Here is a 15000-nt window from a genome sequence, read left to right on the forward strand (position 1 = left end):
TCGCCTTGAATCGATGTTAAGAAAAGCATTAATTGGAATCACATCAGCCGCCTCCATAAAAAATGATCCACCACCAGGCGTCTCCATCATGATTTACTTTATTTTACTTGTTTGTTCCGCATAGGTCGAGTAGATTTGGAACCTCGAAAAGCTTAAAGAGCACTCGGTAAAAGCTCATGATCGAAACCCCAACCGGAAAGAGAACCGACGCAATCGTGTTCTATCGGATCGGTGTTTCGATGTTATGATTTCAAATTCTCTGTCCATCCTGCATACTTGGGGTTCTCTTTTCTTTCTCTCGCTCTCGTTTTACTCTGCTGTCAACCCTATGACCGAACTGTATTTAACCATACAAAAAGGGCCATCATCGACAGCAGTGCCATAGGGATGTTGTTGGTGAGATTGCTACTTGAGCTCACACACGCAACGGAGATCGTGTCGCATGCTGTTTTTATTGGTTTAACGGTTCCTTACCCACGGAGATTTGCCTTCAACAGAGAAGGTCGTTTCAACTGACCGAAGACCGAAGTATCTTATTGGATTGGATTAGTGTGTTGGCTTCACACCCGGTAGCTGATATTTGCAAAATGCTACGAACCGGATATCAGTTTGAAAACGATGGTGGTAGCAAGGATCGTCAGTTTCTGTTTCAGACGAAACAAGTAAACAAGTCTATTAATTGTAGCAACGTCAAACAGACACATTCTTCAGTCATTCAAGATTTACAATCTTTTTCTCAAAATAATTATATAGAAATCGGCATCAACCATCTCACTCAGGGGACTGCGAGCATCGTGTCGCACAGAATAGAATGTGAAAATTGAATCACTTACCACCCGTTGTATGTTATTCTCCAGTGAAAGAGAATTCAGACCAGTCAGAGAGAGGGGGTGTGGATTTTATCATTCGTTTTCTTTTCCGTTGGAAATGCGCCGTACACCCAACAAACAAAAATGTCTTCAAAATGGAAGTTTCACTCAAGTAGTTTATCTGTAGAAAAGAAAGAAACCAAAATTGAAAACAACATGCAGATGATGAATTGACGTAGGAGACGTAGTTTGCGATGCAATTCAGGGATAGCTGATTAATCAGACTAAACAATTTGCCACTCGCCACTGATCACGATAAAAAGGTACACAGCACTGAAGCGATGATGGCTTCCACTTGCTGAGAATAAGCAATTCCGAGTATTGCTTGGCACGAACCCGCATAAAACGATTGTCTTGATGAGTATCACCGGGCCAAGCAAATGTTTATCGACTGCACACTGTCTTGCAGTGCTGCAGCATTGTACCCACATCTTGGCATCGTCTCGTCACACTCATCAGACGTTCCCTACTCTGCACTGAGGCTGATGAGTACCGGTGTGATGAAGTTGCTTTTATGCACTACTTTCTGGATACGAAACCGTGCCAAAGTTTTCCGGTAGGATAGCGTAAGGTTCGGTAGGATTACGATTCCGTTCGCCTCGTTCACGGTGAAGAGTTGAATAAAGAGCGTAGGCGAGAATCGTACTTGGAGAGAACTTTTTTATGATCCACGTAGCTAGCGCTTTGTAGATGACCTCGCTTTCAAAGAGATGGAAGAAAATCATGCTGCTGATAGTTGGACACCAAGTCTCGCCGTCGTTCACGCTTCGACGCCACGGCACACAAGTTTAATTAAATTGGAATAGCCACCGATTCAGTGTGAATCGTGATTTTGGATCAAATTGCGGCAAATCAATTTCTTTCACTTGACAACCAGCTAAAATCTTGATACGTGATACATTAATATGGATGATTGATTGGATGGAAGAAAACTATCAAAATGATGAAATGGGGACTTTTTTAATTTAAATTTAATTTTTAAATGTCTCAGTGGACGATGTCTCATTAGCGAACATTGATCACCAATCATCTGTAAACGACTCTAGCCATTTTGAGTACTGTAGCAGTTTGAGTTGCGAATACAACGCAAACCAACCGATCAATACTGACTCATTCTTATGCTTGGCACATGTAAGGTCTTGCTGTCCTACCTTCAGCCAGTCCTAGAATCAGCCTGGCAGATGCAAACGAGCTGTATTGCCGTCCTTCGGTGACGTGTCTGTTTGTGTACTTACTTATTGTTTATTTCTTTCTGTTTTTCCATTACCACAGCTCGAGCGAACAATTTTCTCATTGTGCCCTTCTCGAAGTAGTAAAACATGGTCAAACATAATCTACATCGGAATGAGGGACACACTCGATATACATTGAAGCGTAAGAGACACGATTCTAAACAATGTTTGTAAACTAATCGTATGAGAACTGGCTTCTAGCACCGCCATTAATGTAAGTTGCCAGTGTGCTGTTTGGTGCACGGAAACTGCATTGCATCGTAAGTAACATTTCCTGGTTAAATCCTTGGTCCACCGTAGCTATTATAGACGATAATCTGCCTGGTACCGTTAGAAGACAACCGAGGTGACCAAGATGCATCTGTTAGGTACTAGGAATGAAAGCGAACATATTTCTGATCCCGATTTGTGTACCATAATGGATGTAACCTCGACATAGTAAATACAATCCATTTGGAAACAACGCCATAATTCTGGAGACAAACAGTTGAAACGAATGGAGAAGGAAATTGTAATCTTCTACCCGTAATCCTCATCAGCCGGAAAATAGCGAAAATCGTAGTAACTGTTGGTTACCATTGGTTACCGCTCTTACGATGACGATATCCGCTATGAACGGTTAGATAGAACGGTGTATCTCGTCTAAAAGGACACGATGCCTGACTCGGGATGAGTCCGCGGTCCAGCGGTTTCCGGTACTTTACGACGTACGGGTCTAGTGATAGATGGGAGCATTTGTCGTTTGAAAAATGGCCTCACCAATCAGCTTGTGGTATGGGAATGGATGAATTGCACATGACATCCCCCCCTTCGGGTTTGTGTGAACATATGCGAGAAGGGTGTGTCTGTGAGCGACAGAACTGGAACAAATGATCATAATATCTGGTTATAAAAGGGCCAGCAGAGTCCTGAGCAAGTGATGAGGCCGAAGGTCGTGGATGGAATGCATCCGCCAAACGATTGATCTACAGCCGCGGGTCTACAGAAGCGCCACATCGCGCGAAGGCAGTTGATGACGCTGCAATTAATCATTTGCCAATCAAAATGGAACACACTATCATCAATGAACGATTCAGAGAGCTTAGCGCATGCATGCAGCGTTGAATGCAGTTTTAAAGAAATTGGAAATTGTCTCTATTAATCAATTGATGTTGAAATGAAATTTTGTTTAATTAAATATTTTTGCACATATTTGGTCTTTCATTGGATTGCCTTTAATTGTAATTCTACTTAGTCCGGAAAGACAGCTTTCCGCTGGTGCTGATTGTTTTAAACAGCCATTAATTGTTCTTTTATTCCGTAGTAAGGGATAATGACTATATGTTCGATAAAAGCATGTCAAAAAGGAATAAATGCAAGGATATGCCGAACAATTTAAGTCGCATTAATTCAGCAGCATAATATCTGTCATTAGCAGCATTACAATAGGGTAGCATAACCTTCCCGCTGTGGTAGGAACATTACGAATTATTCGTTTGAACTGCTTTTTAGGTAGAAGCTGAAGGTCGTCACACAGCGACCGACCATAGTGTGTCGTTTCTATTATTTGCTTCGTACATAATTCATTAACAAACATACAAATAAATGTGGCCGAATACCGGTTGAGCCTCCGCTTTTCGAATTTCATGCTGATTGGTACCGCGCCATGGTGTGGCAGTCGTGTAGGGTATTGGTCTGCAAATGTTTTCCTCGGTCCGTTTGTCCAAATATTATGCTAGCCACCAAACGATGCAGGAGCCAGAGAGCGTGTGTGCGTGTATGTGTGTTGTGTCTTCAAACGAATATAGATTTAGCTCGGGAATTATGCGGGATTTGTGCAAATAATGCTTGCTAACCCAATGGAATGGAAGAAGGATCCAAAACCAGTTGAACAGCATCACAATTTTCTGGCCTCCTTTCCGAATGTGCTTTATCAGCGACGCAGATATGGTGCCTGGCATATGTTGGACTCTTATCGAAATACACTCCCACAACGAGCGCTAGAGAGCGTTGGCTTGGTGCTAAATTATTGATAAGATTATCACTACCAGCGCGATGTATCGCGGCGTGCTCATCGCTCATCGATTTGTGCCCTTTCCCTTAGCGTAGAAAGCACTCGGGCAGTAGCAGCCAAGGGGTTCATTTTCTATGCGCAAAGGATCTAATACGTACGGAACCACCCCCCCCCCCCCCCACCCCCATTCCCTTGATTTGCATCATCATCACCTTGCTGCACCTGCAGCATAAATACAAGCTGTACACGAGAAGCCGAGAACCGATACAAGCACATAAATATCGCAGGTCGCGAGACTCTAGCTCTCGGGCACTCATTGGGTATTATCTCGCGAAATGTTATTTACGTAGCCCTCGCGTAGTAGAGTGTGCCCCGTTTTATCACGATCGATACCGCCAGCGCGCTTTCGCTGGTGTTGCTGCTGTCACACAGACATCAGGATCGAATAACAGCTCAGCCTAAGGGGCTTGAGTATCCATAAAAAGAGGCTTAACGGACTGCCGGAACGCCCGCAAAGTGTGACGCAATGTGCCGACACAGACACACCAGGCGCGATCCATCCAAACCATCGTGGTTATTTCCGGTAAATCTGGCAACCTCGTCTGGTAGATATGCGCGCACGTACCCTGACAACCCATCCTGGCAGTAATCAGCCGGGACCGGTGCTCACTCGGTCGGCAAACAGTCTCAACTGATTAGTGAAGCAACGCCACTCGTCGTCGTCGTCGTCGTCATCAGCCACGATATGAGAGGAAGTTGATTTAAAAGGACACATCCTACACATGCGCCATCCTCAAACACACCATTGTCATTGTGGTGGATGCTAGTACCAGCAGTCACAGACCTTGCGTTTGCTGTGGAATGGATTTGTGAGTGGATTCCATTTGCGCCAGTCCTGCCCGCCAGCCTTCTACCTGCCCACCCTGTGTGGTAATATGCGGTGAACCTTTCTTCGAAATATGTTCGGAGCCCGGAAGGAGCCACCCGGATGCGCATTTGCATAAGCGTAACACGCTGCAGAAAGGCTTTTGGCGTATAATTTAATCGCGGAATGATTTTACCCTAAAATTTGCATGAAATAACACACAAACCCGAAGCTGGCTCCAGCATGAGTTTAATTATTTTGCGGTCTCACCGTGATGACAAATATGCAGGAGTAGGCCGTTTTACTCCTCGTTCAAAACGGACAAATGGATCTCTCCTGGTCGCACACATGATTTATCACTCCAATAAATAGGGACCCAGGCTTGATTTCCAGTTTTTTTCCACAACGCATTAGATACGCTATGTGCCTTATCGTCGTACCCAAAAACAGCAGCAGCAACACCACCATATGCTCCGATTGCCCTAATAATTATATGCACGTAATCAAACTGATAGTGTGAGACGCAGCTGAAGGTGCGGTTGGTATTTGGGGAGGACGGCGGCCTGTGATCGATTATCGATTGACGGCCTTATTAATGCCGTGGAAAGGCAAGCTAATCGCGTCGTATTTATGGAAAAGTTTGCCTTAACGTGATGGGTACACACACACAGGGTGTTTGAATTTAATTTCGAAACAATTAGCTGTCGATGTGATGGCACGGGGACGGTTGGATATGTTAACGGTTGGGGGAAGAAGCATTCATAACCTTATTTCCCTCCGCGATCCAGACAAACGCTCGCACGAGCATCATGGCGAGCAGCATCGTGTCGTGTTGTGAGCAGCTTTATTTTTAGCACGCTCAAGAGCGCCCGGTGTTTGTTTGACGTTTCTTACGCATACATGTTCACTGAATACAAGCGGAGACGGAAGAGGGAGCGAGCGTATGAGGCCGCGTGGCCTTTCACCATGTTCCGAATGGGTCAGCGAACTTCTGAGTTTGAGTTTCGGAAATTCACGCAACATACCGACCGACACGCGGCGCAGTGCTAACCGGAAGTGACACACACAGCAGTCAGCCCATGTTCCTTCCATTCCAGCGTGTGTGCAACCGTACATTGGTGTGTTACCATGTCAAAGCGACATGTCTCCTATGTTTCATTGCCCCGGGCACCAGCACTCATTATATTCCATGCGGTGCCGCGCGGTAGCACCCTTCACACTCGCGACGTGACGGTATCAGACAGATCGACCTTTGAAAGGGTTATCGATAGAGCGTCCTGTGGTGCACGGAAGTATGTAATTGGATATTCCTACAAACCAGCTTCCTCGTTGTGCGGGATGCTTATAATGATTGTACTAAGGGATGGTAACATCGGTGGTGCTACGTTTGGGGTGTCTATTTGAAGGATGCAGCAGCAGCAGCTGATCGATTCCCTTTATGAGGAATGTTTTAAATTATTTGATTAACTTCTGGCGCATTTTAATTACTTTGGATCGGGGTACCAGCTAGCACGCTGGTATTATTCATAAAAACAAGCCGATTCAAAAAAGTAATATTCTTGTCATCGTTTCGGTAGCGATGTACCCTTAACCTTAGGATCTTTCTCAAATACTCGATAGAACGTTTTTCAATCTTTAAACCGATAGCAAACCATCAGCTAGGAATGGCTCCAGCTAGAAGCCGCCGTACCTTATGGTTCGTAATCGTTCGCTCGCTCGCTCGTTCGGCACATAACGGCGATGAACAATATTTACAGAAGCAATAAATTGCCTTCACTATCTAGGATGTACGCCAGTAGAACGAGAAAAATCGTAAAAAGGATGTCCTAGGGAATGCGCTTCAGTCAAGGTTCACTGCACAAGAGCCCTGCCATGCTCTCTCATTTTTTGTGTGTATGTGTTGCATATGCGAAACGAGGGGAAAACCATAAAACATTAAGCACACAATTCATCACTTTTTATCCAAGCGACACATACAGACAAACACACACACACACACACACACGCACACACAAATACATGTGGATAGTGCTCACCAAATGGCACACTCGCCAGAATGGTGCTGCACCATCGAATGCATCATTTATGCATACTTTGCTCCGACTCCCAGCTTCCCAGCAAAGCCTCCTGCGACAGACCACCGATAAGCATAGCATTTTCTGGCCTCATTTCCATACGCCACTCGTCCGGGATGGTGTCCCTCGGATCCGACCGAAGAAGCGCACGCTGGTGATGGCTGCCGGACGGAATAATGTCCCCGAAAATTCCCGGCAGCCTGTGGTTGAAAACTCCCGACGAAACAACCGAGCATTCGAGAGGCCCACGACAAGGCGAGCATAAAATGCATATCATGGACAACAACAAAAAAGGCAAGGCACTCTGCGATTCCAACAGCAAAAAATTGGAACATCAATTCAAACAGCACTACCGTCGGTTTGGTTGGAAACCGTATTTCACCAAGAAGCAAATCTTAATTTTAAATTACAAAAGTAAACAATCTTGCAAAGGAAAGCTCTATGCTTCCGCATTCCTGGTACAAGGCAAATACAAACACCTTACGAAAAATGCACCAGCTTTGCAGCAGGGATGCTATAGGGCAGGACACTTTTAATCCAGCCGGGGGATCATGCACTTCGCCAATCCTGACGTACAAGCGAGGGACTGGGTTTGCATAAGTTTTGTCATTTTTTTGTTTTGCCTTCATCAGTCTTTTTTTGTTTATGCGATACAAATTTGAAATCCAGCAAAACCATCATTGGATTGCTTCAGGCAATCCTAAGACTTTAGACGATAAAATGGTGTCCTTCGGTGTGCAACGATTGACATAGCACAGGGGGTCATTGGAGTCTCAGTTGGTCATCTTAATTTTGCAGTTTCTGATTAATATGTACAGCTGAAGCCAAACCAATCCCGTTTGTTCGCTGAAACCAAACCTTTGGAATGCCAGATAAGAGATGACGAACTCATTCTGTCGCTTTCTTCAACATAAGATCCTTCAAAATACCAAAAGAACTGTGCCGTTTTCCACTGGATTTCATCTGGCCATTCTTTGCCAAAAGGGTTCGCGGAGAACTTGATTCGAGTCCAATTCGCGCCTAGGATGACGCAAGGAACAATTCAATTTCTTGGAGATTGACCAATTTCTTTCCGTCAGCCCACCCAACTGTCATCAAATACTTCTTGAAACTTGCTCGTCTGTTCGAACAAGGGAAGACAAGTTTGATGATGTGCAATTTGGAACGCTGGCCACGGTTTGAAGGCATGATTCATCTTGGCATGGGCATGGGCTGCAACTTTCGTTTGGCTCGGTCAGCGCATCAGCTCGCCCAGCGCACGCGGCATTACAGAGCATAGATGGCAGGAGCCCATGCTAGATCATCCTGATACCCCAGCTTGAACAAGCCAGATTATAAGGCTCAGAGGGACTTTCCGCAGGACAAAACTTTCCCAATCTATCCTTCAAATCATCGCCAGTGGATTTTGTCGTGAGACGTTCAGCTACTACACGCGAGTCTTCATCAGTCTGGTTTGTCTGGACAACGAAACAACGAAAGCAAACGCAGCAGTAGCGATGTTTCAACTAGTTTAGAGCAAAATGCCGAAGAGAATACACAGAGCACAAACGCGCTGGGTGCTGCAACGAGAGCACTACATGTGTGTCAGTGTGAGTCGCGTTGAGTTTACAGTCGAATATTGAGGAGAACCCCAAAAATAGATACTCGGATATTCACAAATTCTATTTTAGACATTTTTGAACTCCCATCGCCAGAGCGCCCATCAGTGTGACCATCATCATCGGTATAATCGCGCCAACAAGTACTATGTGGTTAGGGTTTGACTTTGGTTCATGCACATCATGACTGTATTGGAAGAGTGATTGGACAACACTTCGATAGATAGGGAAAGCATTTGAAAATCACGATTTTCTATTACAACATATCCTGCCACATGAAATTACGCTAAAAAGTTACAACTTCTGTTTAGCAAAGAAGTAATTCGAATGATTTTATTGCATGGCCAAGGCCGTCTGCCACATTATTTTTCATACTACTCAGGCCTTTTCATATAGTTTATTAGCCGTGGCCACACGGAGCGAAAATTTGCGCGCAAATTTACAAATTAATGCCAAATCGTTTACGCTTCGATATGTTTACGTGGCCGGGTTGAGGAAATTAAAATCGTTTTGTGGAAGAAAAGGATTGAACACACTAGCAATGATCACTATCTATCAATGTAAACCACAAATAGAACATATTGCGAGCCCTTCCGTTTGCAAACAGCTTTTACTCTAGGTTTTACGCTCCACGGACCTATAATCGTTTGACAGCATGTAAACGGCAAGCGTAAATGTTTTGGCATTAATTTTTTCGTTTGCGCTAGAGTTTTCGCCCCGTGTGGCCACGGCTATTGACTAAAACGTTAGTGCACTAGCTGGTTTACCTCAAATTAAATGAAAAAAATGTAACCCTTTGCATATTGCGATATTCAACAATAAATTGTTAGCACGTCGTACTAAGCGCAGATGCTGCAAGGTCCAATTGAAAACGGAGTCCTCTATTTACGGATCATTAAACCCTTGTTAATGATTTGCATCCGCAGTAGGGTTCGGATGACAATAGCGACTAATCCTAACTAGACGCCGGCCATTGCCGATGCCCCCGAAAACGATTGCAGATAATCCTTTGATCCAATTGGAACGCTTTTTTGCGTTCGGCCACAACCCAATAATGCTAAACCTGGAACAACCGCTAATGGCCATTTAATCCAATCCTAGGGGCACTACGAAGGAAGTTCATAAAAATAAACCGAATCCAGGCTGAAGCCAGTAGAAGCCGAACACGATACTTTGCTAATTTTATCGCCATCCCATAAATTGTCTATTGAACATTAATGAATCCTTGCGCCTGCCTCACATTGGCGGTCACAAGGAGGTACAATCGAGATCCTAGAGAGAGGTAATAGTGTGTTAGCCAGCAGTGCGGATGATGTTGTCTCTTAATGGTACTACATTATATGCATTATGTGACAGAGAAGATGGGAAACAGCACGTCTATTCTTGCGCGTTCAATCCTCGAGAGCGATACATCAAAAAAGGTCAAATCGTTTAATGCTTCAGGCGACATACAAGATGAGAAGCCATAATAACAGTAAACTATGTCGGGAAACGATGTCACATGATTCCCAACAGGAGCACAGGAATCAACACAAAGCGAATCTCTTCGATTCATTAATCTTTGGTCTAGGAAGCGTCTCACATACCAGAGGGCAGACATGACTCGACATGCTCCAATTTAGCAAAGTGGTTGATCCGTAACACTGCTATAGGATGCGTTTTCAATATGTAGATCTTACGCAGTGCTTGGTGAAATTTGTGTATCTATAAACAGTGATCCCTTTGGCGCGATACAATCAACCAAACACCTCCAAACCAGCCCATCAAAGGGGCGCACCCACAACACCAGTGACAGCGAGAGCGAGTGAGAGTGAGTGAGCGTGTGGTGTTTCCACGCCGTGGAAAATAGGGAAAAGATAAAAATAAAGTGCGAACTCACCTATAATAATAAATACATGCAGAAACTCGTACGCCCCTTTCGAAACGTGCGGCTTCTCTTCTCTTTTCAGGGGGAAGAATAAGCAGGGGAACACATAAACCGGCGCGAAAAAGAGGGTCCGTCCACCATCTATAGCAAGCAGACCGACGGGAACTCACCGACACGCTGCGTCGCTTCGGGTATTAATAATAATTGAATAAATACAACTAGCCTTGTGCCTGCATGGGGATACCTATATTTAGCAGGTTTTGGGGGTTTTTGGATCGGGCGCAATGCATACGGATAACTAATTCCTTTTGGAAACGAGGCGTTGAGTGACGCAGGGAGTAAAAATCGATTACAATGAAGCTAGAAATCCAGTGCGACCGTAGTCTAGACTAACACTGGTATCATGTCAGCTACTGGAGGAACGGCATTCTTTTGCGATCGAATATCCTACGCTCATCAGAAAATTGAAAATTCTATTCACTGCTCCAGATTATGTAACCGAGTTATTATTCTTTTTCCGAGAGAAAATGTTTGTTTTCGATATTGTTTAGAGAAAACACTCGCACATGCCATCCATGCGTGCTGAACCACCACCCGAGCTGGCGGCCACAGCACACGCACCAGCAGCTGACGCTCGATCCTACTCCGCCGGAAACTTCAGCATCAGCACCACGTGTTGCGTTTGGAGCACGAACTTCGACCGAACTTACTTCCGCGATTCTATTTTTCGTCTTAGCCCTTCGCTACTTCACATGGCCCTCTTGACACTTAATCCGACCCCGTGCGGGATTCGTTAGTGGCGTGCCCCTGAAACCGTGATTTTTCCGGAGTTAGAGCAATTGGCTAAAACTATACTCTCACACACCTCTCTTGCGGTACACGCCGAGTATGGCGCGCCGATGGGTTTCCTGGAACGGGGTGACACAATATCACACTGCTGTGGCCCACACACAGACACACACACACACGGTCACGCACGCACGTGGAAAAATGGGAGTTACGGTGAAACAGAGACAGGCGCGGCGAAAAGCCCGATATACCGAGATGGAAGCGACGGGATACAGATACTCGCCAAGATCGTGCAACGCAAGAATAAGGAAAAACGAAAAACCAGCCGGGCAAGGTTTGCCGGTCGGGGAAAAAGACCCTCGCTAAAGGAGCGCACACCTACGACACCCGTTGGCGGTTAACGTATAACTGTTCCCGGCGCAGGCGGCCACGGACATGGTTCCCTACGGCGAACCACGCTATGCTAGCAAGGAACCTGCACTAAGCACACGCACACACGGCCAACAATCGAAGAGTAGTCCGCACGAACACATGGTCACGGTCAGTCATCTAACGTGGTAAGTAGCTGGCTAGTTATGATGTGAAAATGGTGAGTTTACTACGGTAGGTATGGCAACGACGTACTACGGACACGGATTTTCATTTCATGTTTTTCTCATCTGCCTACAAGGAATTATTTTTTTATTAGCTCGTTTCCGAAATCCTTATTTTCAAAGTAGCAATACGAAAAGATTGAAAATGCAGGAAAAGTTTTCCCATTTTTTTGTAACTGTTGATTACCTGTACTACGGAGTGGGTTACTTAAAGCTGTGAAGGACTGCGTAAGTGATCGGCTTAAACTCACACAGTTCGTCGATTCAATCCAATTATTCTAGGGCAATATCCAGGAAGTAACCACTAACCACTTCAAATCCAACGCGTAAGTTACCACACTGGATACCGGACTGGCACCATGGCGCTCCCATAAGAATATTGATACAACAGCAGGAGTCGTACTGCGCCACGGTTGTGTGCCGGTGGTGTTAATACACATTGTGGCAGAGGATGGATAAAGCTAATTAACAGGCAACGCTACAAAGGAACGGCCTCACACGAACACGACACGGTTAATGACCTCCGAATGAACAAACTTCCTCCTTTGGTGTGTGTGACCCCTAATCCCACGGTGGAAGGACTGGGGCACCAGCATTTGGAATGGATACGCGGTTACGATCCCTAAGAAGCACACCACACAAAATAATGACGTTGGCGCGAGTATTACGATACGCCATACTGCCGTTCCTCGACGTTCGACCGACTTCCTGAACCAACAAGAGAGGTGAGCGCGGGATAATAATATGTCCGAACACTCATACCTCTGCCGTACGGAAGCCGTACCAGTTACGGAAAAAGCGAGACTCATACCGGTTGGTGGTTCCTTGCTTAAGGTCGTTCCAGTCGTTTCATCGATGCATAAGAACCAAGCCGAACTGTCACATACATCCACAGTGTGGTTTGGCATGCTCGGACGGTTTATTGATCCCTTGGCTCCTACTAAAGTGTCCTTTAAGTCGGGTGAGCTTTGAAGAGACAAATAAGTACATTCATTGTGATAAATAGGCGAAGACACGTTGGATGATGGAGCAGAGAGGCTTGACAAGGGGAGGGGGGTAAAAAACCAAAGTAACCAACGATTAGCTAACATAGCAGTCTATCGAAACTACGAAGGTGATCCGATGGTAGCTTCCAAATCAGCCCAAATTGCACATTAGTTGGGCTGCACTGCAGTTCGGCCGCCGTAATGCAGTTTAATGGATTTGACCCATTGGCCATTTTGGGAGCTCCGAACAGCAATAAAACGCAATCCCTGCACCCTGGTAGGCCATTGCTGCATTCCTTTACATGCGTGCTTACTATACCAGCTACAGGAATTGGAATTCTGAAATGCTGAGCATTTATGCTTTCTTGGAATGAACCTTTATGAATGTGCCCAGCTGCATGCTCTCGAACGTGCCTTGCATACCAATCGAGCTGGGTTACTATGATTTTCCAGATCGGCATGATCCTAATCATCATCCTGCAAGCATCCTTTTTATTCATTATCTATGCTGTCGATTTGTACTTTTCTAGTAGTATGATTTCTATTTACAAACAAAAAACGACATTAAATAGCGACGTCACTGTCATTGTAAATTTTATTTACCAAGCAAATTCCCAAAGGATAGTTTCCTCGAAACGCTGCATGGCAAATAATTTCTTCGAAATAACGATATCCGGTCATACCTACAGGAAACCCAACCCCTTTTGGGCGCACCAGTTATCGAATGTGAATATAATCGCCATAAATAGGACTTTCTCCTAAGAGAGTTGGCCTTCATCTTTTCCATCCAATCGAACCATACGTAGGAGCAGCAGGGGCAGCATGAGTCCGGACATCCATTGGTAGGCGGGTTTACCGGGTCACAGGTTTCTAGATGTTCCGATTTGTCGGAGGCCATCTGAGCCTTTGTCGACGACATTGTCCAACAGAAATGCCCAGAGTGCCGGAGCGGGAAGTGCGGAGATGAGGATTCCATTTGAAAAGAAAGCCTCGTGCGGCTGCATTGAGTAGAAACGGCCTCAAGACTTGGCATTCTGCCATCTCAATCGCCTCCATTGGCATACCGAGGCACACGGGTGATGAGCACCAAACTAAGAATGGCGTAAACGAAGACTCTTGGGACTCTAGGCCTGGGGAGTAAAAACCGGCGGTTCTGCTAAGCGGAATCCTGCATTTGATTGCAGCGAACGGCAAGGAATAAAATGCAATTGCGGCTCTGGCAGCTCTGGCAGCTCTGGAAGCAGCAGCAGCAGCACCAGTAGCAGCGACGAAGCCAAGTCGCTAACGAGCCACGCTCGGTTGTTCCTCCATCCTTGCGTTGGCATCGATTTTGCGGGAGCTTTTTCTCGTCCTCTCTCACTCACTTTCTCTCTCTCTCTCTCTCTCTCTCTCTCTCTCTCTCTTTCTCTCTCTCTCTCTCTCTCTCTTTCTTTCTTTTCACGCCAGAGCGATGACGGCGACGACTACGGGGACTGCAAACTGTGCCACACGGCCACGCCCGATTTCGGGACTACCGACCCTGAGGATGATGTGTAGACAGGCAGGCAGTGTTGGGGACTGGACAAAAGTTGTGCAATTTACTCTGGCAAACTTTCAACTCAAGCTATTCAGCGGCACGAGATGCTCGCAAAAACGAAAGCCGAAAACACACGAATCCTTCCAACATCAACGGCGCGCTCCTTAGCACGAGACCACCATAAAACGATGATGTGAAAGCGATGTTGTTGCTACTGCTACTGTTCTCACCAGTCCGGGGTTTTGGTGCGAAAAGTTTCACTTCTCCCGACTGACACCATCCTTCGATGCCAAGCAGGAGGATTGAGTGAGGAAAAGAATTTGCTTCTAAAAGCTCGGCTCGTCCGCGACGCGTTGCTCAGCTTCTCTCAGGGTGGGTTTTGCAATTTCCGTGCGCGTAAAATGTTATTCTTCGTTCCAGGGTCAATCCGGAGGATGTGCCCCACAGGATGGGCAGCATAGCATGCATCGCCGCAGTGATGAAAAGCACCACTATTGTTCGAAATGACTAGTTTCAAAGGACGCTTGCAGTAAGGCATGGACACGAAGCTGGCACTAGCACTACAATTTATACCGGATACCAGGAAAGTTTAGCCAATTTTTCTAACTATACAGGCT

General features: G+C 45.7%; 1 protein-coding gene across 13 annotated transcripts in view; it reads right to left on the minus strand.

The window, feature by feature from the left end:
* LOC125950829 (ELAV-like protein 3) overlaps positions 1–15000 on the minus strand; it is a 42532-nt gene that overhangs the window by 12812 nt on the left and 14720 nt on the right. For 4 of the 13 annotated variants that reach the window (XM_049679152.1, XM_049679161.1, XM_049679148.1 and 1 more), the window contains one exon: positions 834–990. The exons of 2 other annotated variants lie outside the window; for them this stretch is intronic. The gene's annotated coding sequence lies outside the window, so the exon portion shown is untranslated. Of the gene's footprint in view, positions 1–474; positions 504–833; positions 991–10511; positions 11307–11364; positions 11678–15000 lie in introns of those variants that run through there. 7 more of the 13 variants (XM_049679154.1, XM_049679150.1, XM_049679149.1 and 4 more) reach the window with 7 other exon arrangements.

Source organism: Anopheles darlingi, chromosome 2, assembly GCF_943734745.1.
Source record: "Anopheles darlingi chromosome 2, idAnoDarlMG_H_01, whole genome shotgun sequence".
Classification (NCBI taxonomy): domain Eukaryota; kingdom Metazoa; phylum Arthropoda; class Insecta; order Diptera; family Culicidae; genus Anopheles; species Anopheles darlingi.